Here is a 21,006-nt window from a genome sequence, read left to right on the forward strand (position 1 = left end):
CTCTGCATATTCAATAGTGTCTAGAATATGCAGGGATTGAAAAAATCCTCAAGATACATTAGTATCACCAAGTGTGGTAAATCATAGTGTTACCTCCATGGGCTTCCTCCCATATCAGATAATATTGTAGCCAAAATATAGGAAATGTGACAAAATCAGTGATTATTGTTCAAATGGTAGCAATTAAAACAACAGCATGTACTTGTAGTCCATATAGATGAAATAACATGATTTCAAGCTAGTTCAGGAAAGGAGACTATCGTAATACATCGCTCTTCTGCAAAACACCAACATTGTGCAATCAGATAATATCTACCAATGTACCCGCTGCCTCCACACATCCACTGCATGAAGCGGTACGATGAAGGCACTGCTAAGTCGTTACACAACATCCAAACATTAGGCAACACCACGTATTAGAAAGACAGTTAAAATCAAAAACATTCTTTTCCAGTTGTGAAGTGAACACAACCTGCACCCAATGGCCCAAAAAGTATAACCATGTGATGAAAAAGACTAAGAATGAGCTGTTCAACAGTGAAACTCTCTGCCCCAGAGTGTGGTGGAGGCTTCTTCTCTGGAGGCTTTTAAGCAGAAGCTGGATGGACATCTGTGGATGGACATTTGAATGTGATTTTCCTGTTTCTTGTCAGAGGGTCGGACTGGAGGCCCATGAGGTCTCTTCCACCTCTATGATTCTATGATTCTGTGCATATGTGACACACCAGCAGGATGCTGGCCACTTGTTGGACTACAACTCCCAAAATCCCCCCAGCTACTGTTTACTCTGTAGGTTTTGGTGATGTTGCTTGGAAACCGTCCTAAGTCCCCCTCGGGGAGATAGAGCAATATATAAATAAAATATTACTATTTGAAACACAACAAGATGAGTCCACAGCAGACACTCTGCTGGCTGTTGTATTGGATCACACATCAGACACTTCCCAAGCGTCTAGGACTGTGTGATGTATCGGTGAATAATGCGTGCAGACCCCAGTAAGGTGGCCTTTTGCAGCTGGCAGATGGTAGTCTTGTCAGCGCAGATTGTGTTTAAGTGCAGGCCCAGGTCTTGAGACACTGCACCCAGTGTGCCAATCACCACTGGGACCACCATTACTGGTTTGTGCCAGAGTCTTTGCAGTTTGATTTTTAAATCCTCATATCGTGTCAGCTTTTCCAGTTGTTTCTCTGCAACCATGCTGTCATCTGGGATTGTGACATCGACGATCCATACTTTGTTTTTGTTAACACGATTGTGAGGTCAGGAGTATTATGCTCCAAAACTCTGTCTGTCTGAATCTGGAAATCCCAGAGGAGTTTGGCGTTTTCATTCTCTGTAACTTTTTTCAGCTTGTGATCCCACCAGGTCTTTATCCCAGGCAGATGATATTTGTGGCACAAGTTCCAATGAATCATCTGAGCAACGGTGTTATGCCCCTGCTTGTAGTCTGTCTGTGCGATCTTCTTGCAGCAGCTGAGAATGTGATCTATTGTTTCATCTGCTTCCTTGCGGTGTCTACATTTGGGATCTGTTATCGACTTTATTATTATTATTATTATTATTATTATTATTATTATTATTATTATGGGCATCATGCTGGTAGGAAAAATCTGGGAGTTGTGATCCAAAACAGGTAACTTTTTTGAACACCAAATAAAACTGTCAACCTTCCTTATCCATGGTTTCCACCTCCATGGATTCAACCAATGATTATTTGAAAATATTTTTTAAGATATTACCTCTGAGGATGCTTGCCATAGATGCAGGCGAAACGTCAGGAGAGAATGCCTCTAGAACATGGCCATATAGCCCGGAAAAACCTACAACAACCCAGTGATTCCGGCCATGAAAGCCTTCGACAATACATATTTTTTAAGAATTGCAAAAGACAAACCTTTGTGTTTTTTCACCATCTGATGTAAGGGACAGCATTTTACTACGCCATTGCTTATCATAGGGTTTGAGCAACCACGGATTTTGGTATCCATCTGGGGGCCCTGCAATTAAATCCCAGCAGGTACCAAGGCCCCATTGTATTACAAGTAGCAGAAGAAAATATGAAAAGAATAAAACGTGGAAGGAAAGGCATGTGAAATCTATGCCTACTGGTGCCTCTTGTCATTTTCAGTCTCAGTTTTGTACATATGTCTTGGTGTTCCAACACAGTCTCACAGAAGGCCGGACAACTTTTCCTTCTTTGAGGGCAATGCCAAGCAGAGCGCCCAAGGAGAGATGCAGGGAGGGCAATGGCTGGGTGCCAGGGGTGAGAAGAAACCATGTTGAACATTGTGCCAACTGTAGATCCCCAGCTGGTGAGGAGCAGCTCCAGCAGCGCTTAAGCAGATGGCCAGCTAATTCAGGGTAGGATTATGTGCACCCTGGAACTCACTAACCAGCCTGGCAGTTTTTGTCCTGAACCAGCTGGGCAGTTGTCTGTACTGGAATGATGGGAGCATTGGGATTTGGGGTGTGGACAGATGGTGCCAGCCAAGGTCCCTGCAAAAACAGAAGGAAATGTTTGAGAAAAGGAGGGGAGAGAGAGAGAGAAAGAGAAAGTGAAGTGACAATAACAACAACAATAACAACAACAATAAAAATAACAACAACAACTTTATTTATCTCCCACTCCCCACAGGGACTCAGAGTGGCTCACAACAGTATAAAATCACAAAATACAAAATATTTATTTTTTGTATCTGGAGCAAACCAAGGGTACAAGTGTAATATATTTAAAAAGCAAACAACAACAAAAAGTTTGAAAACTTGGCATTACATTAAATGTCCTTTGACCAGTAGTTGGCCAATTGGAATGCCTGTAGTGTTGCTATAAGAAGGTCCTCCACTGTGCATATTGCAGGGCTCAGACCGCATTGTAGTAAGTGGTCTGTGGTTTGCTCTTCTCCACATTTGCATGTCGTGGACTTTACTTTGTGGCCCCATTTCTTAAGGTTGGCTCTGTATCTTGTGGTGACCGAGTGCAGTCTGTTCAGCACCTTCCAAGTCGCCCAGTATTCTGTGTACCCAGAAGGGAGTCTCTCATTTGGTATTAGCCATTGATTGAGGTTCCAACTTTTAGCCTGCCAGTTTTGGACTCTCGCTTGCTGAGGTGTTCCTGCGAGTGTCTCTGTAGATCTTAGAATACAAAATAAAGGAAATAGATATTTCAAATTTAATACTCAACCAACAGTAAACAATTACAAAAATCAATCAGACAAAAAGGACATCTTATATAAATAAAATAAATATATAAATAAAATAAATCCCTTTGAGGATAATGGGGAAGGCTGGAGGACACAAAATCTCCACATTTCACAATATATGGCAGCATAAAATGTGCAGGCTGCCTTCTTGGGCATGGTTATTTGGGGTTAAGCAGCATGGGGTTCACTTCAGTTGGATCCATCAAAACATTTAGGACCAGGCTGACAAATGGCTATTCTAGGGTGTATCTATAGAGTTGAGTTAATGAAGTTTAACTGTCATGGCTCAATACTATGCAATCCTGGGATTTGTGTCTGGTAAGGTACCAGTACTCTTTGCAAGAAAACTAAAGACTTTGTAAAACTACAACTTTTCCACTCCACATAATTGGTGTCAAACTGCATTGATCCTGCAGTGTAGATACACCTCCAAAGATATTCATTTGCAAGAGTTTATCATTGAAGCTACTAGAACTTCCTTCTTTCTAAGTAAATAGGAATCAATGAACAGAATGTAGCAGGTGCCTTGCAGATAGGTAAGTTTCCCTGCAGAGATGATTGGACTTATTTGTCCATTGTGGACTTATGCACGGAGTTAAAGGTTGCAGGAATGGAGATACACACGCTGTACCTTTGTGTATGGAGAAGAACATGCCCTGAGTCCCCACAGGGAGATAGGGTGGGATATAAAGTTGTATTTATTATTATTTGTGCATGCATTTGTGAGACATTGTCATTTCATTGAGCAAAATCAGTGCAAAACTCCATGTGTGGTTATACAACCCAGATATCTCAGACATTGTGGTGAAGGGGCTATAGTGCTGGTCTGGAACTTGGGAACCAGGAGACTTTTCACAGTTGTAATGCTATGATACCACTTTAAGTGCCATGGCAACTTCCTATCAAAAATGGGGTGTTTGATCGAAGAAGTGATTAGATCCCTCTGGTTGAGAATTCTAAATATGTTGTCCTAAACTACAATTCCAGGTTTCACAAGATGGAAACACGGCAATATAGGCTCTCCACTTTCATAGGAATCAGGAGCACAGGGCTCCCATGAAACCACAAAACACACTCTATTTTTAAAAAATATGCTAAACTCTTTCTAGAAATCTCTAAATTCTTCAGCATGACTCTTTGGTCCACTTCTGCTCTATCTTAAATAAAACATCCTTTCAAATATTTAAACATGGCTATCATGTCCACTCTTAATCTCTTTTCCAGGCTAAACAGGTCCAGCTGCAAAATCAACTCTTCATAGAGCATGGTTTCTGGATGTTTTACATTTTGGACACCCTCTTCTGGACATCTTGTCCATATCCATATATCCATATCCATATCCATATCCATATCCATATGCAAATATTACTACAGCCAGGAAATAAGAAGATGTTTCCTTCTTGGGAGGAGAGCAATGACCATTCTTGATAAAATAGTGAAGTGTAGAGACATCACACTAGCAACTAAGATCAACATAGTTAAAGCAATGGTATTCCCCATAGTAACCTATGGATGTGAGAGCTGGACCATAAGGAAGGCTAAGAGAAGGAAGATAAATGCTTTTCAACTGTAGTGTTGGAGGAAAATTCTGAGAGTGCCTTGGGCCACAAGCAGTCCATAATCCAGGAAATAATGCCTGGCTGCCCACTGGAGGGAAGGATGTTGGAGGCAAAGATGAAGTACCTTGGCAACATAATGAGAAGATAGAAAAGCTTGGAGAAGACAATAATGCTGGAGAAAATGGAAGGAAAAAGGAAAAGGGCTGGACCAAGGGCAAGATGGATGGATGGTAACCTTGAAGTGACTGGCTTAACCTTGAAGGAGCTGGAGGTGGCCACGGCTGACAGGGACATCTGGCGTGGGCTGGTCCATGAGGTCACAAAGAGTTGGAAATGACTGATCAAATAAACAACAATCCATACCCAGGTTTCAGCGGTGACCAGGGGAGCATTTACACAGCTAAAGCTTGTGCGCCAGCTGCACCCGTACCTTGGGAAGTCTGACTTGGCCACGGTAGTCCACGCTCTGGTTACATCCGGTTTAGACTACTGCAACGCTCTCTACGTGGGGTTGCCTTTGGAGACAGCTCGGAAGCTCCAACTAGTCCAACGCTCGGCAGCCATGATTTTAACAGGAGCGGAGCACAGGGAGCATACAACCCCCCTGTTGCGCCAACTCCACTGGCTACCGATCTGCTACCGGGCTCAATTCAAAGTGCTGGCGTTGGCCTTTAAAGCCCTAAACGGTTCTGGCCCAAGCTACCTATCCGACCGCATCTCTGCCTATGAACCCACCAGGACTTTGAGATCTTCCGGGGAGGCCCTGCTCTCGATCCCGCCTGCTTCTCAAGCACGGCTGGCGGGGACGAGAGATAGGGCCTTCTCGGTGGTGGCTCCTCAGCTGTGGAATGCCCTTCCTACGGACATTAGACTAGCACCAACTCTAATGGTATTCCGCAAAAAGGTGAAGACCTGGCTGTTTGAGCAGGCGTTCGAATAATTAGTGCAATGATTGGTTAATGAACACTGGAATGGAACAATGGATGACGAATCTGGAACATGTTTTTGATGACGAGACGACAGTGAATGGATATTGTAGTAACTGTTTATTAATTGTGTAATGTGTTAGGTTGTTATCTGTTTCTATACTGTAGCACTGAATTTTTGCTGTTCGTATTTGTTGTGAACCGCTGTGAGTCACCTTCGGGCTGAGAACAGCGGTATATAAGTAAGGTAAATAAATAAAAAAAATAAATAAATATCCATATCCTTGAATTGTGTTGCCCATAACTGGACACAGTATTATTCCAGGTGAGGTGTGATCAAAGCAGAACAGAGAGGGGCTATAACCTGCTACCATCAAGATACCATACCCCTATTGATGCTTCCTATCTAGTTGGGTTTTTTTAGCTTGCTCTGACACGACAAATAAATAAAATAAATAGCTGCTACATCACATTCAGGTATACATTTGAGTGTGCACTGGATTCTGCATTCACTTAGGTTGTGTCCTCAACTGTGCTATGCAAGGGTTGCAAAGCACAATCAAGGCATAATTCCACATTCACAACAAAATCTCAACCAAGACCTTTTGCATCATGAATGAAGTATTCCTACTGTATTTTGTCCCAACACTGACCTTCTCAGATGCTTGCTTACCCTCTAGTCGGTCCTTGGAGTGGCCGGCTTTCTGGCACACAATGTTTGGAATGCCACTTTAAAAAAAAAAGGAAAAGAAGAGGAGAATGTCAAGAGGGAGCTCAGTGCTCTTCAGCCAGCCTGTTGATCTTCGATAAAGCTGTTTATTTCCTTGCAGAGAGAGAAGAGAGGGGATTAAGTGAAGTGTTTGAACAGAGGGGTCATCAAGGCAGCCAGTCGCTCTGACTAAGATTCCCTTCTGTCGTCTCCGTTTCTGCTCCTTGGTACATGTTTCCAAATTGGGAAACTGGAAAAGCTTGGCGTCTCATGCTCTTCAGTGTAGGATAAAATGACTCAGTGAATGCAAACAGCATAGTCCTCTTGGTTATAGCTTAACCACAATGAAAAGGATTTAGTCAGCCTTATTTCAAAAATCAGATTTCTTTATTATTGTGTTCAGCCCCAAAGTATTCCTAGAATGGCTTTAGAATAGTTCTTGCTATCTGGGCATTTGGTCACATAAGGAAAGGGTGGTGGAGAAGACAGAAGGAAATGGAAAGCCAATTGAAGCATCCTTCCCTATCACTGAGCCATGGCACGTAAAGTGCAGTCACCATACATTAATTCCACAGGGTAGATGAACCCTAGAACTTTCTCCTCCAGCTTTGGGGCAGATGGGAGTTGTCATCCAAAAGATTATGGGATTTGTAGTCAGAGCTTTCACTGACATTTTGATTTGCCCTCTCCAAATCTGTTTTTAGGATGGGTCCAGTCCTTCTTCCACCTCCACTGAGACCTACATAGAATGCTCCCCTATCAATAGTCCAAATTTTGCTCTCAGGCATAACCACTTACACCACAGAAGATCCTCTTCCCTCCCACTCACAGGACATACATGCACACACACACACACACACACACACACACACACACACAAAGCCCAGCCTTGCAATCCCGTGCCACTCTGCAAATCGCGTGAGTCATGCAGATTACGAGCCTTTAAGTCAATTTACCCAATTTGCATAATGCTATCTACTTAGAAGGCTCAGGTTACAAAACACGATGCTTTTAAAAGAGAATTCAAAGTCCTTCATCAATGCTTGGAGCAATATCCAATGAGATGGGGAAATATATAGAGCAGAGGCGTTGCTGGGCATTACTTCCTTAATAGAAAAGTTTGTGCCAGAACCATAAATAACTTACAAAAAATAGGGACAGATTCCCATATCACAAGGAAGAAGAGCAGATCAATATGCTTCATCGAACGTTCATCCAAAGCAAACAATGTACACAGGTAAACTGGAAAGACTAGGTTTGGTAAACCTTGCTTACGCAAATGGAAACTTTTTTTTTTTTTGTATATTGCAGTGACTACTTGAAAACATCTTCCAAAATACATCCAGGATGACTTTTTCATTCACCAGCTTCCTCTTTTCTTATGATTTCCATTTTGGTGACCGAATATACACATCTGTGATCCTTCAATATGCTGGGGGTGTCTACTGAGAAAGATATCTGCTCTCCCCTTTTCTCTATTATTTTGCTACATGCTCGGTAAGGGACTGGAGACATCTGCTCTTTCCTTGCCTGTTGTAGGCAGACACACACAGCTATAATATGTCAGGCTAGAGCAGAATCCCATTCTTTCCCAGCACAAACTTTTATCCTAGTGTTTACTGCAGATGCACTTACAGACCCAGGTACTGAATGTCTGTGTTTCTCCACTGTGTTTCCCCTACTTTCAGCCAGTCAAAGGACAAAGATGAAAAGCAGGAGCTGAGAAGACATCAAAATACTGTTTTGTTGTTGTGGTTTGTGAACCAAAGTATGCCTGTGCAAGATTCTTGCATTAGCAAATAACAACTTGCTTTTGTTTTCCTGCTGCTGCTTCAGAGTACTATCCCAGTATTCATCCATTGTGGGCATCCATTCCTTCTTCAACCTGCTCAACCCTTATGCCACCTAACCTAGTTCGAAGTAAGCTTTCATGACCAAAATCAATAGGTTGCTGTGAGTTTTCTGGGTTGTACGATATGTTCCAGAAGCATTCTCTTTTCACATTTCGCCTGCCATAGATATGGGCAAAACATCAGGAGATAATGCTTCTGGAACATGGCCATACAGCCTGGAAAACTCACAGCAACACAAAGTAAGAGAACTTTCCCTGAAACCTTGCCACTTCTTTGGTGGGCATTGATGGATAGGGGATGGCTGGTGACAACTAGATCTGCTCTTTTGACTAAAGACTGGAGGGAGATAAACCCATCCTGGCAATTTGAATATGATCTATGGAAGGAGAAGCAAATCTGAGGGTTTGAATGTATCTTTTCCTTGACCGACAACAAGTAGTTGAAAGGTGAAGGGCCAGAGATGCCTGCTGTCTTCTCTGGGAAGCGGGTGCTGCTGCATGACCGATTACAGCTGGACTCCCTACTGGATAATTCCTCTTGTATATATATTACAGTTAAGAATTCAGATATCACCTGGAGCATGTCATATGCATGACAAAGCAAGGGGAAGGAAGGGGGGTTCTCTCATTAGCCTTGTTTGCTATCAGACTATGAATCCCTTGTTCAGTACATACAGAAAAAGTATCTCCCTTTTCCTCCGTCACATTTTGGAAGGCTTGATAAGAGTGGAATTCCAAAGGGCATGCACAGCTTTTTGATATAACAATATACATAGAAATGTGGTGCCCACGCTCCATGTCTCCAAGTGGCTCAGTTCCAACTACCTTCAGGGCTGATTTTGCATCCGTCCATGTCCCCCTCCTTCCCTGTCTTTGGCAGCTGTGCCAGGGTCATTTCGTGGTCACCGTTCAGGTTTGTTTTTGCGAGGCACACCAAAGCCTCTTTCAAAAAGAGCTGATGCTCTGGACCAGGGCCGTATGGACTGGGCCCAACTCCAGCTCTCAGGAGAGAGACTTGGGTGCAGAAAGAAGAAGGGAGGTGGGCAGTGAAGCACCCAGTCCTCACCTGAGTTCAAAGAGCTGCCTGGAGAGATCTGTGGGCCTTTGTCTCTATCCAGGATGGATGCCGGCAAAGAGCCAACGTTCATCCTGAGATTCCAGAGCTGTCAGCAGAGATGAGGTGGGCGAGGTTGGCGTCCACCGGAGACAGCAAAAGGGAAGGGAGAGAATGGAGTCTTAGAATCATAAAAGCATAGGATTGGAAGAGACCCCCCAAGGTTCATCCAGTCCAACCTCATGCAGGACCCACAACTCAACCACTCCCAGCAGATGACACTCCAGCCTCTGCTTAAAAACCTTCACCACACTCCAAGGCAGCATTTACAGTAAGCCTAGCAATCCCTAGGTGCCTCTTTCCTCCTTTGTCTTCTGCTCTTCTGCCTTTTCTTTGTCCACAGTTAGCATTTCACCATTACCTGGGTACCTCTCTAGCAAACCTGAACTCATTCTGCACTTTGGTTACTTTTGTCATCCTAGGCCCATTCATTCTGTCCTTGATTCATTAACTTTATGATTGTTTCTGTTGGGTGCCTTCAAGTCATTTCATTGGTTACATCCCGTCTAGACTATTGCAACGCTCTCTACGTGGGGTTGCCTTTGAAGACGGCCCGGAAGCTCCAATTGGTCCAACGTGCGGCAGCCATGATACTAACAGGAGCGGGACGCAGGGAGCATACAACTCCCCTGCTGTACCAGCTCCACTGGCTGCCGATCTGCTACCGGGCTCAATTCAAGGTGCTGGCCTATAAAGCCCTAAACGGTTCCGGCCCAAGATACCTAACTGACCGCCTCTCGGCCTATGAGCCCACGAGGACTTTGAGATCTTCCGGGGAGGCCCTGCTCTCGATCCCGCCTGCGTCACAGGCATGGCTGGCGGGGACGAGAGATAGGGCCTTCTCGGTGGTGGCTCCTCGGCTGTGGAACACCCTTCCCGTGGACATCAGGCTAGTCCCCTCCCTGTTGATATTCCGCAGGAAGTTAAAGACCTGGCTGTTTAAGAAGGCATTTGATCAAGAAGTGCAATGACTGGTAATTTGACCATAGGAATGGAACAATGGAAATGATATCGGATTGTGGGTTTGACGATGAGACGACTCGGAATGGCTTTTGTAGTAATGTTGATGTTTTGATAAGATGTTTCTCTGATAATGATGAATTGTGGATTATTTTACACTATGTTTTGTAATTTGCACTTGTTTTTCCATGTTGTGCACCGCAATGAGTCGCCCTTGGGCTGAGAATTGTGGTTTATAAGCGCAGTAAATAAATAAATAAATAAATAAACTTACGGCAACCCTAAGACAGGTTTTTCTGATGCTGAAAGTGTGCAGCAAAGTCACCCAATGTGTTTCCATGGCCGAGCGGGGATCTGAACCTTGGTCTCCAGAGTCATATTCCAACAGCCTTATCACATTAAGACAGGTTCCATGTTGCAGCTGTTCTTGAAATGTCCTGGTTTCTCTCCCACACACACTTCCCCCCTTTGTCCTCAGTTTGCTTCAATCGCTGAATTCTTTGATTAAAGTATAAAATAGTTTGCTCCCTGTTAACTCAGTGGGAGGAGAGAAGCAGGTGGAATCTCAAATCACCCTTCCCAGTGGGCTCAGGCAGAAGCAAACAGCTGCACCCTCTTTTAGTTTGTTTGCTATTCCTCACAAACAATTTTTGCCATACTGAGCACATTCTGATATCGCTTGGCCAGACATACCCCCGGTTTCATCTGGAAAGTGTTGGAGGGTGTGTGGAAAGCATGAACCATTCATTTTTACACTTTTGCCAAAGTAGGGATGAGCGCAGGGGTGGTTCAACCCATTATGCAAAGTAAGCATTTGCAGTATAGTTGATTTTGCCCAGGGGCGCTCTTGAGGCGCTCTTGGGGGAAAATAGACCTTGACATATGCAAGTTGTAGTTACTGGGATGTATAGTTCACCTACAATCAAAGAGCACTCTGAACTCCACCAATGATGGAATTGAACCAAATATGGCACACAGAATTCCCACGATGAACAGAAAATATATTTCAGTGATTGGTTGGGGAGGGGGGGGGGCAAAGTACTGTTTGCTTACCATTAAAAATTACCTAGGGCCACCTCTGGATGAGCGGCAACCGGGGCCTGGAGAACTCAAAGCCCTCCTGTCCTCCCAGGCTAGGCATGGACAAACTTCGGCCCTCCAGATGGTTTGGACTTCAACTCCCACTATTTCTAACAGCTTCAGGCCCCTTCCTTTCCCCCATCAGCCACTTAAATGGCCTGAGGCTGTTAGAAGTTGTGGGAGTTGAAGTACAAACACCTGGAGGGCCGGAGTTTGCCCATGCCTGTTTCAGGGCATGAGTTCTGGATAAATGGATGGAGGAGGCAACCCTCTTATTCCACCTCCACAGCTCAATGCATGGACAGGCTGCACGGCCCATAAATCCCCCTGCCATTGTGATGAAGGGGAGCACAAACTTATGCCATGGTCCCCTCCAAATATACGTCTCCCCAGTTGATGGATGGACCAGCTAGCCGCTGCTTCCCAGCCTGCCGCTGTCAGGGTGATTTGAGCGGCTCATTAAACCAGCTCCTTTTAAAGCAAACGACAGGCAAAGCAGCCCTTCTGGCCAGTTGCCCATGGAGGAGGCAGAGATGTGGGCAAAGATGAGCCAAGGGCCCTTGAGAACTGGGCATGGCATGGTTTTTCCAAGAGACATGCATTGCTGGGGGAGTTTTATTACTGCTCCCAGAAAGAACTGGTAGAAGTGACAATGGTTAAAGAACAGAAGGGAAGAAACATCCATGGGTTGCTTGGTAGCCAGACACCCAAGTATATTCACTAAGCATTACTTACAGAATCATAGGGACCAAAAGGACCATCCAGTCCAACCCATTTTGCCATGTAGGAAAATACGTACAACCAAGGCCATGATGCCCAACAAGTGGCCATCTACTCTGGTTTAAAACTCCCATAGAAAGAGATGCCACCACGCTCTGAGGCAGCAATTTCCACATCTGAAGAGCTGATGGTAAGACATCAGGAAGTTCTTCCTAATGTTTAGGTGGGATCTCTTTTACTGAAATTTTAATACAATAATAAAACTTTATTTATACCCCGCTACCATCTCCCAAGGGACTCGGTGCGGCTTACATGAAGCCAAGCCCACAATACATCAATACAAGGAATAACAATTACAATACGAAGCAAAATACAAATACTAATACAAAGCAATTAAAATAAATCTCATACACAAATAGCATAAACATTGAACAGTGGCAACAAAACACATTTAAAAACTATGGCTGGGCTAAATGTAATTAAGTTAAAAATAATGCTGGGCATTGTTTTAATGCATTGTGCTCTGCCACAGAAACACACTGGCTGACCTAAGGCAAGTTACACTCTCTCAACTTTACAGGAAAGCAAAGGCAAATTCCTTCTGAACATATCTTAACCTCTCCCCCCAAAGTGGTAGGATTGCCATGTAAAGGTAAAGGTTTCCCCTTGACATTAAGTCAAGTCGAGTCCAACTCTCGAGGGTGGTGTTCATATCCATTTCTAAGCTGAAGAGCCGGTGTTGTTCGTAGACGCCTCCAAGGTCATGTGGCCAGCATGACTGCATTACATTCCCTCCTTGATCTACTCACATTGGCATGTTTTTGAACTGCTAGGTTAACAGAAGCTGGGGCTAACAGCAGGAGCTCACCTCGCTCCCTGGATTCAAATCACCAACCTTTCAGTCAGCAAGTTCAGCAGCTCAGCAGTTTAAACGGCTGCGACACCGGCGGCTCCAGCATTGCCATGACGTCACCACAAAACAGAAACAACCCAAAGGCTCACAACACACAACACACATTACTTACATCCTTTTTGGTAAACCTTTTTGAATATCACCTGCTACTGAATAAACAGGTGGAATTTAATTGGGGAAAATAATTTTTCTGGGAGATCTACTGCCTGTCGTCTTCCAGGGCACACTCCTGGTATGAATTAGCATCTCCTGCAGCTGTTATTTCCTAAATTTTCAAGAAATGGGAGATGCAGTGACAGACTTCCATCAGCTGTTCTCGCTGGGCCTTGAGCTGCCAACCTGAAATTAATTCAAAAGCCCATTTCAAGGATGCTGGAAGCCTATGACAGCAAATCATCCAAAGAACCGCTGCTGCAAAAAAATGATATCTTGCTTACATTTCATAGAATAATAGAGACCACATGGGCCACCTAGTCCAACCTTCTCTCATGCAGGAAAAGCACAATCAAAGCAGCCTTGGCAGATAGTCATCCAACCCCTGTTCAAAAGCCTTCTAAGAAGGCGCCTCCACCATTATCTATTTATGTATATTTATGGTTCTATGGAATGTCTGCTGTATATATGTTGTGCTCTGCCCTGAGTCTCTTGCGGGGTGAGAAGGGTGGAATATAAATGTTTCAAATAAATAATAAATAAAATAAATTACATTCATGTTTGTTGTTCATTCGTTCAGTCATCTCCGACTCTTCGTGACCTCATGGACCAGCCCACGCCAGAGCTCCCTGTCAGCCGTCACCACCCCCAGCTCCTTCAAGGTCAGTCCAGCCACTTCAAGGATGCCATCCATCCATCTTGCCCTTGGTCGGCCCCTCTTCCTTTTGCCTTCCACTTTCCCCAGCATAATTGTCTTCTCTAGGCTTTGCTGTCTCCTCATGATGTGGTCAAAGTACTTCAACTTTGTCTCTAGTATCCTTCCTTCCAATGAGCAGTCGGGCTTTATTCCCTCCAATGAGCAGTTGGGAGGATGGACTAGTTGGATCTTCTCGCAGTCCAAGGCACTCTCAGAACTTTCCTCCAACACCACAGTTCTTACTTGAATTATGGTTCTGCCATTGCTGTATATACTGACATTATACAAGCAGTTATGCATCTGCGAATATATTTTATTATCCCACCTCAAAATTCTTTCTGCAATCACGGTTTCATATTTAGGAGGGGGGCAATTTATTTTTTGCCACTTCAGAAACTTGGACATGGAGCAATGGATTCAAACTATGGGAAAAGAGGTTCCTTCTAGATATACGTTTGGCACTGGAATATGCTGCCTGAAAGTGTGGTGGATGGCTGTAAACAGAGCCTTGCATGGCCATCTGTTAGGAGCGCTTTGATTGCGTCTGCCTACATAGCAGAACATGGTTGGACTCCATTATTTTAAGAGATACATAGAAAGAACTGACAAAGAGCTCTGAACCACCCAAGAATGTGCAATGGCATGGCTGGAATATTGTTGGTTGGTCTCATTGAGAATTGACTCTTTCAATCAACTATGGGATTGATTGTTGAATTGTATACTGAACCAACAAATAGGTGGATGCAACTGATTTTCTGTATTGATGCTACTTGGAATTAACAACTGGATCTGAGCTCAGATGAAATGGCTAGGCTTGCACTAATCCATATATGAAACCATGAACTGATTTGAATGGTTAAAATGTGCTGCTGCCTGGGAATGCACAGAGATATATGACACAAATTAGATTCCAACCCTAGTGTGGTTTTAACCTGTATTAGATCCTAGTAAAACACAACATCTTCATGCATGCTTATGTGGCCCCAAAAGGGCCATGTTAAAGACCTGTCATCCTAGACAAGTCAGCAGTCAATACAACATGGCAATGCTGAGAACAATATTTAGGCAAGCTCTTTTTTAAACACTGTAACTTCCAGAATCTCCCCATGCAGACAGGACACTGGGAACAATGCCCCCAAAGAGGTGCAAAAGAATGGGAGATAGGTTTATTTTAATGTATTGTCAGACTACCCAAAGAAGCCATTGAAATCCACAAGTATGTGGACAATTTCAACAGAAAGGAAGAAACTATGAAAATGAACAAAATCTGGCTACCAGTATTTAAAAAATTCTAAAATCATAACAGTAAATAAAGAACAATACTAAAAAACAGGGGAATTCCAGATAAGAAACAATTGGGCCAACTAATACCCTCCCAACAAAGGATTCCCCCAAGCAGTGAGAAGCCAAACCTCGAAACTGCTAGGCCATTAAATGCTAATCAAGGTGACCAATTGAAACATACATACACACCTATCTCAAACAGACAAGAGTTATTTCTCCCACCCAGGGGCGGCTCAACCCATTACGCAAAGTAAGCATTTGCAGTATAGTTTATTTTGCCCAGGGGCGCTCTTGAGGTGCTCTTGGGGGAAAATAGACCTTGACATATGCGAGTTGTAGTTACTGGGATGTATAGTTCACCTACAATCAAAGAGCATTCTGAACTCCACCAATGATGGAATTGAACCAAATATGGCACACAGAACTCCCATGACCAACAGAAAATATATATCAGTGATTGGTTTGGTGGGGGGGGGGGGGCAAAATACTGTTTGCTTACCGTTAAAAATTACCATTCCCGCCTCTGCTTCCACAGTCCACAGATATATAAGCCCCATTTTCATAGCACCTAACAGACCACACAACCTATGAGGATGCCTGCCATAGATGCAGGCGAAACGTCAGGAGAGACATACAGCCCAGAAAATTCATAACAGCCCAGCTTTATTTTAATTTTTTCTATGTTTCTTTTTGCTGGACCTATTTGCATGCATATTGTTTGTTTATTTTATTTAGATCCCGCTTTTCTCCCACATGGGACTGAAAGCTGCTCACACCATATGTGAAAATGTAACCAAAACCAATCTGGAATACATTAGGTTACAATCCTCTTAAAGAAAGCATTAATTTAAAATAATTAAAAGCACATTATTTCACTACCCTATTGCACTTCATGACAAAATCTAAAACCCTGCCAAAATTCAGGGCAGCATTACCCAAAGTTATTGTTGTCACTCTTAGCTTTGAGAAGAATAACAGATTAAAATGAATGTACAGCTCTGTTTTGGTTTGATGCAGGCATGTCATTGGAAGGAGCAAAAGACATCTTGGGAAAGTTATTTCTTGTATGACAGCTCCCCAAATCCCCTGGCCAGTATGAGTGATCATAATGCAAGATCAGAAAATGAGAAAGTTATTGTCTGGATTGCAACTTCCAGACAGATGGCCATCCAGCCTCTGCTTAAAAGCCTCCTTCTTTGGAGGCTTTTAAGCAGATGCTGGATGGCCATCTATCGGGGGTGCTTTGGATGTGATTTTCCCGCTTCTTGGCAGGGGGATGGACTGGATGGCCACGAGGTCTCTTCCAACTCTAGGATTATGATTCTATGAATATTCCAACCAACATGCATGATCATAATGCAAAGAATGAAAGAGGTACTTTCTGGACTACAGCTCCCAGAATTTCCAACCAGCCTGATGGCCATTATGGAGAATTAGAGAATGTGAAGATTACTTTTAGGTCTTTAGGCCCTGCTGGATGAAAGATTCAGGGAGCAATGGTCCCAAAACATTTCTTTCCCAAGCTCTGCCATACCAAAACTCTATCGCATATTCTGATACCTGTGTCTTGAAGAAGACCTGATAGACTAGCCCTCTGGAGCTGCATCCCGTCACATTTCAGTATCTGTTACAGATAGGGAAATGTCACACAGAAGAGGAACACTTCATCTAATTGGGAGAACAGCAGACCAAAAAACACTTCCTATGAAGCCTCGTCTTATTTTTGCTTTCCTGGTGACAGAAAATCTTTGTCGATTTTGTCTAACTTCATCTAAACCTTCATCCAAAAGCTACCTGATGTCGTTCTGGTTCTCAGTTGGAAAAAGCAAAGTCTCCCCTGGGGGAGGGAAATTTTGACAGGCTGATATTTTCAAAGGCCTGGCCAACAGAGGAATTGACAGGGAGGAAATTCTGTCAAAGCGAAAAGGGAAGTTTTGATGCTCCACTGACTCATTCCGCCTTGGTCCGTCCTAAATTATGTCTTATATTTGGAGGAAAGGAGCTGTTGATGTGCGTACAACCTTTATGTTCAGGACATGTTCCTCTTCCAACAACCAGAGCGACCAGATCTCAAGACTTGTCCCTATATCTCCAGTTTTCATGCAGCATCTCCAGTTTTGCTGGGCTCAGCTCTGGATAATCTCCAGATCAAGAGGCTGAGCCCCATACTAACTTGTTGCTGCACTTGCCAACATTGCCAGGTGTGTCTATGCAATTGGTTTCCTCCTCCCATTTCAGTTCTTGTGATGCCTTCTCTGCTTTGCATCCAATCCCTAGCTAGAAGATTCAAGTTCCTTTTTCCCACCAACCAGAGTAAGTGAGAGAGAATAATTCCCTTCTTTCACCATGATATGGGGAAGACCCCTTTAGTTAAGATTTCCAGAGAGCATTTACACTATATTTATTTTTATTTATTTATTTATTTATTCAACTTGTATACCGCTACTCCCAATTTGGCTTGGAGCAGTTTACAGAACAGATTAAAACAATACAATTAGCTTTAAAATGACCATAACAATAACAATAGGCAGCGAGAACAGGCATAGCCCGGATTGTTCATCCATCAAAAGCTTGTCGGAAAAGAAAAGTTTTACAGGCTTTCCGAAAAGCAAGTAGGTCTCGGGTGGTTCGGGTTTCAACCGGCAATGCATTCCATAAATAAGGGGCCACGACCGAGAAGGCTCTATGCCTAGTAGATGACAAATGATAGGTCCGGTTGTTAGGGACTGCAAGCAGATTTTGGTCTTCAGACCAGAGTAATCTCTGGGGTTGGTAGGGGGATAAGCAGACCCTTAGGTACGCTGGCCCCAGAACATATAAGGCCTTAAAGGTTAGTACCAGCACCTTGAAAGTGATCCAGTACTCAATCGGAAGCCAGTGCAGCTGTAGGAGGATTGGGGTGATACGACACCTCACTGGCACTCCGGCGAGAAGACGAGCCGCCGCATTTTGCACCAGCTTCTGTTTCCGGATCACTGACAAAGGAAGACCAATGTAGAGGGTGTTACAGTAGTCAAGCCTCGAGATGACCGTCACCTGGATCACCATAGCCAGGTCGTTCCTAGATAGGTAGGAGCCAGTTGCTCAGATCTGCTCACAGCAGAGACCTGGGCCTCCATTGTGAGCAGTGGGTCCAATAAGACACCAAGGCTTTTTACAGAAGATGACGGATGTAGTGTCTCGCCATCCAGGGTGGGCAGCTGGATCTCCCTCCCACCCGGACGGCCCAGCCAAAGGATCTCCGTCTTCTCTGGATTCACCCTCAACCTGCTGGCACTGGAGAAAAAGAGTTGTTAATTGGAGAAAAGGAGTTGTTGATGTGTGTACAACCTTTATGTTCAGGACATGTTCCTCTTCCACCAACCAGAGCGACCAGATCTCAAGACTTGTCCCTATATCTCCAGTATTCATGCACCATCTCCAGTTTTGCTGGGCTCAGCTTTGGATAATCTCCAGATCAGGAGGTTGAGCCCCATACTAACTTGTTGCTGCACTTGCCAACATTGCCAGGTGGGTCTATGCATTTGATTTCCTCCTCCCGTCCCAGTTCTTGTGATGCCTTCTCTGCTTTGCATCCAATCCCTGGCTAGAAGATTCAAGTTCCTTTATCCCACCAACCAGAGTATGTGAGAGAGAATAATTCCCTTCTTTCCCCATGATTTGGGGAAGACCCCTTTAGTTAAGATTTCCAGAGGGCATTTATACTATAGAATTAAATGCAGTTTGACACCACTTATGGTGACATATGCTGTCAAATCACAAATGGCCATTGGGGTCACTTCCAACTTTATGATTGCGTGGTTCAATTAGTCTATCATTCTCTGGGCTAACTACAGGATTTGGGTCCTTGTGTTACTTACGAAATGTGGGTCCATTACGCCCCCTAAAACTAACTACTAGCAGGCCATTACATCACTTTTAATATGTTCATTTCAAACTCTCCTCCCTACTTTAATTGGATTTAATAATGAATTTTCCCTCAATTTTGCAACAGTTTGGACTTCAGCCACTCTCTTAATTCCCTAGCTGGCACCTTGCAATGAGATCAATACTCCTGATATATTTTGGAAACAATAACTCACCTGTGTGCCCATGACGTATTTCTGAACTGATGTGGTGGTTAGGAAAACAGGGCCAGTGCCGGGAAAACAATTCCTCCCCAAGTTTGTGGGGAGGGAGAAAGACTTTAGTAAGCTGGCCTGTTGAGACGTTGCCCCATTTATTTATCTGGTAATATTCACAGGGAACACTATGGAGTTGGACGTGCCTTTCTGCAGCTTTGAGATCTGGAGAGAACGAACTATTAAGTGTAATCCAACATTCTCAGTACCATACTGCCACTTTCTGGCCATGCAGAGGCATAGCTACAAGAGCCATTAATCTTTGAAGAGAGGTGTTTGTGAATTCCTTTGCATACTTCAGTAAGTTTGATTATAGGTTCATATATAAATAATAATTGGATTTATGGATCTCCCTTCCTTGAGGTCTGGGATATAAAGTAGTTTCCAACTTCTGCATAACTTTTGCTGGGAGATTGCGCTAGGAGATGTACATGAATCTTGTAGAAACATCTCCATAACTGATTCTCCCAATGCCGCTCCACCCCAAATTAGACCTTGAAAGCAGTGCACATTAGGCTTGTGCATTTTAGCTGAACCTCGATCTGGATTCCGGTAGACCCCCATATTTGTTTTCACATGCCTCCTGAAAACGGGGAGGTAGCCTGATAGCTTTCTTTGGTTTGCACCCAGAAAATACCAATTCCCTATTGCTGACCCATTGGCAGCAACAGGGAGCTTATGAGGCTCCCTTTTCTGTTCCTGGGTCCCTTTCCTTTTTTCCCTTCAAGGGAGCCCGGGTTTCAGCAACAAGGTTTATTATTATTATTATTATTATTATTCTATATTTCTACCCTGCCCTTCTCCCCCCAAGGGGAGACTCAGGGTGGCCTCACAAAAGCATCACAGGATGCCAACATCATGAAAACAATCAAGAATCAGCAATACATTAAAATATTAAAACAGTAATTAAACAATTTATTAAAAGCATGCCTGTTAAAATCAGAATCCAAAATCCAATCCAAGGTCCAGTCTGGGTCAATTCATTGTCTTAAAACCTTTTTTATTTGCTGTTATTACTGGTTGAATGCTTGGTCCCATAGCCAGGTCTTAAGTTTCCTTCTGAAAGCCAGGAGAGAGGTGGCCAATCTGATATCCCTGTGGAGGGAGCTCCACAGACGGCGGGCCACTTCAGAGAAGGCCTTGTCCTTCACTTGCTATGTCAGTGGGATCGAGAGCAGGGCCTCTCCAGATTATCTTAAATTTTGTGATGGTTCATAACAGGAGATACGTTCGGACAGGTTAAGGAAACAGACACACCTTGCGTATGATACATCATGGAGGTCTGCTATTCCTATTGGCCCAACAGGCAGTGTTCTGGTACGGCCGTACCAGGAGCTCCAGCTTATCTTGCTATTTGTTGAGTGTTGCATGTTTTTTTAAAGTTCTATGCATTTGCAGTTAGATGGCTTTCCTTACTTTGCAGTTATTGGGTCAATGACCTATCAATTATCATTAGGTTCCCTAGTTCTGCCCCCTTTTTGGGTTTTGGAGGGAATAGGAGCCATTTTAAGTCAGTCCACACAGATAAGTCTTTCTTACAGGACTTAAACCAGGACCTCCTGTAAAAGGCTTCATCATTTACAGCTTAGCCGGGGAGAAATAGCCCCATAGCTTGGCCAGGGATATACAGTCTCAGCACAGCTTTTGTGGGGGACTTTACAGTTTGCTGAGGAACTTACAGACTCTCAGCTCTCCTGCTAGGGATCCAGTCCCACAG

The 21,006-nt window shown here is 43.8% G+C and overlaps 1 long non-coding RNA gene across 1 annotated transcript; it reads right to left on the reverse strand.

Moving 5' to 3' along the window:
• Positions 1 to 2,592: 2,592 nt before the first annotated feature.
• LOC137096669 (uncharacterized) lies at positions 2,593 to 6,829 on the reverse strand. Its single transcript, XR_010909611.1, has 2 exons — positions 6,340 to 6,829; positions 2,593 to 3,133 (listed from the first exon to the last, which is right to left on the reverse strand). It is a non-coding gene; the product is annotated as an uncharacterized lncRNA (long non-coding RNA).
• Positions 6,830 to 21,006: the final 14,177 nt, after the last annotated feature.

Source organism: Anolis sagrei, chromosome 3, assembly GCF_037176765.1.
Source record: "Anolis sagrei isolate rAnoSag1 chromosome 3, rAnoSag1.mat, whole genome shotgun sequence".
Classification (NCBI taxonomy): domain Eukaryota; kingdom Metazoa; phylum Chordata; class Lepidosauria; order Squamata; family Dactyloidae; genus Anolis; species Anolis sagrei.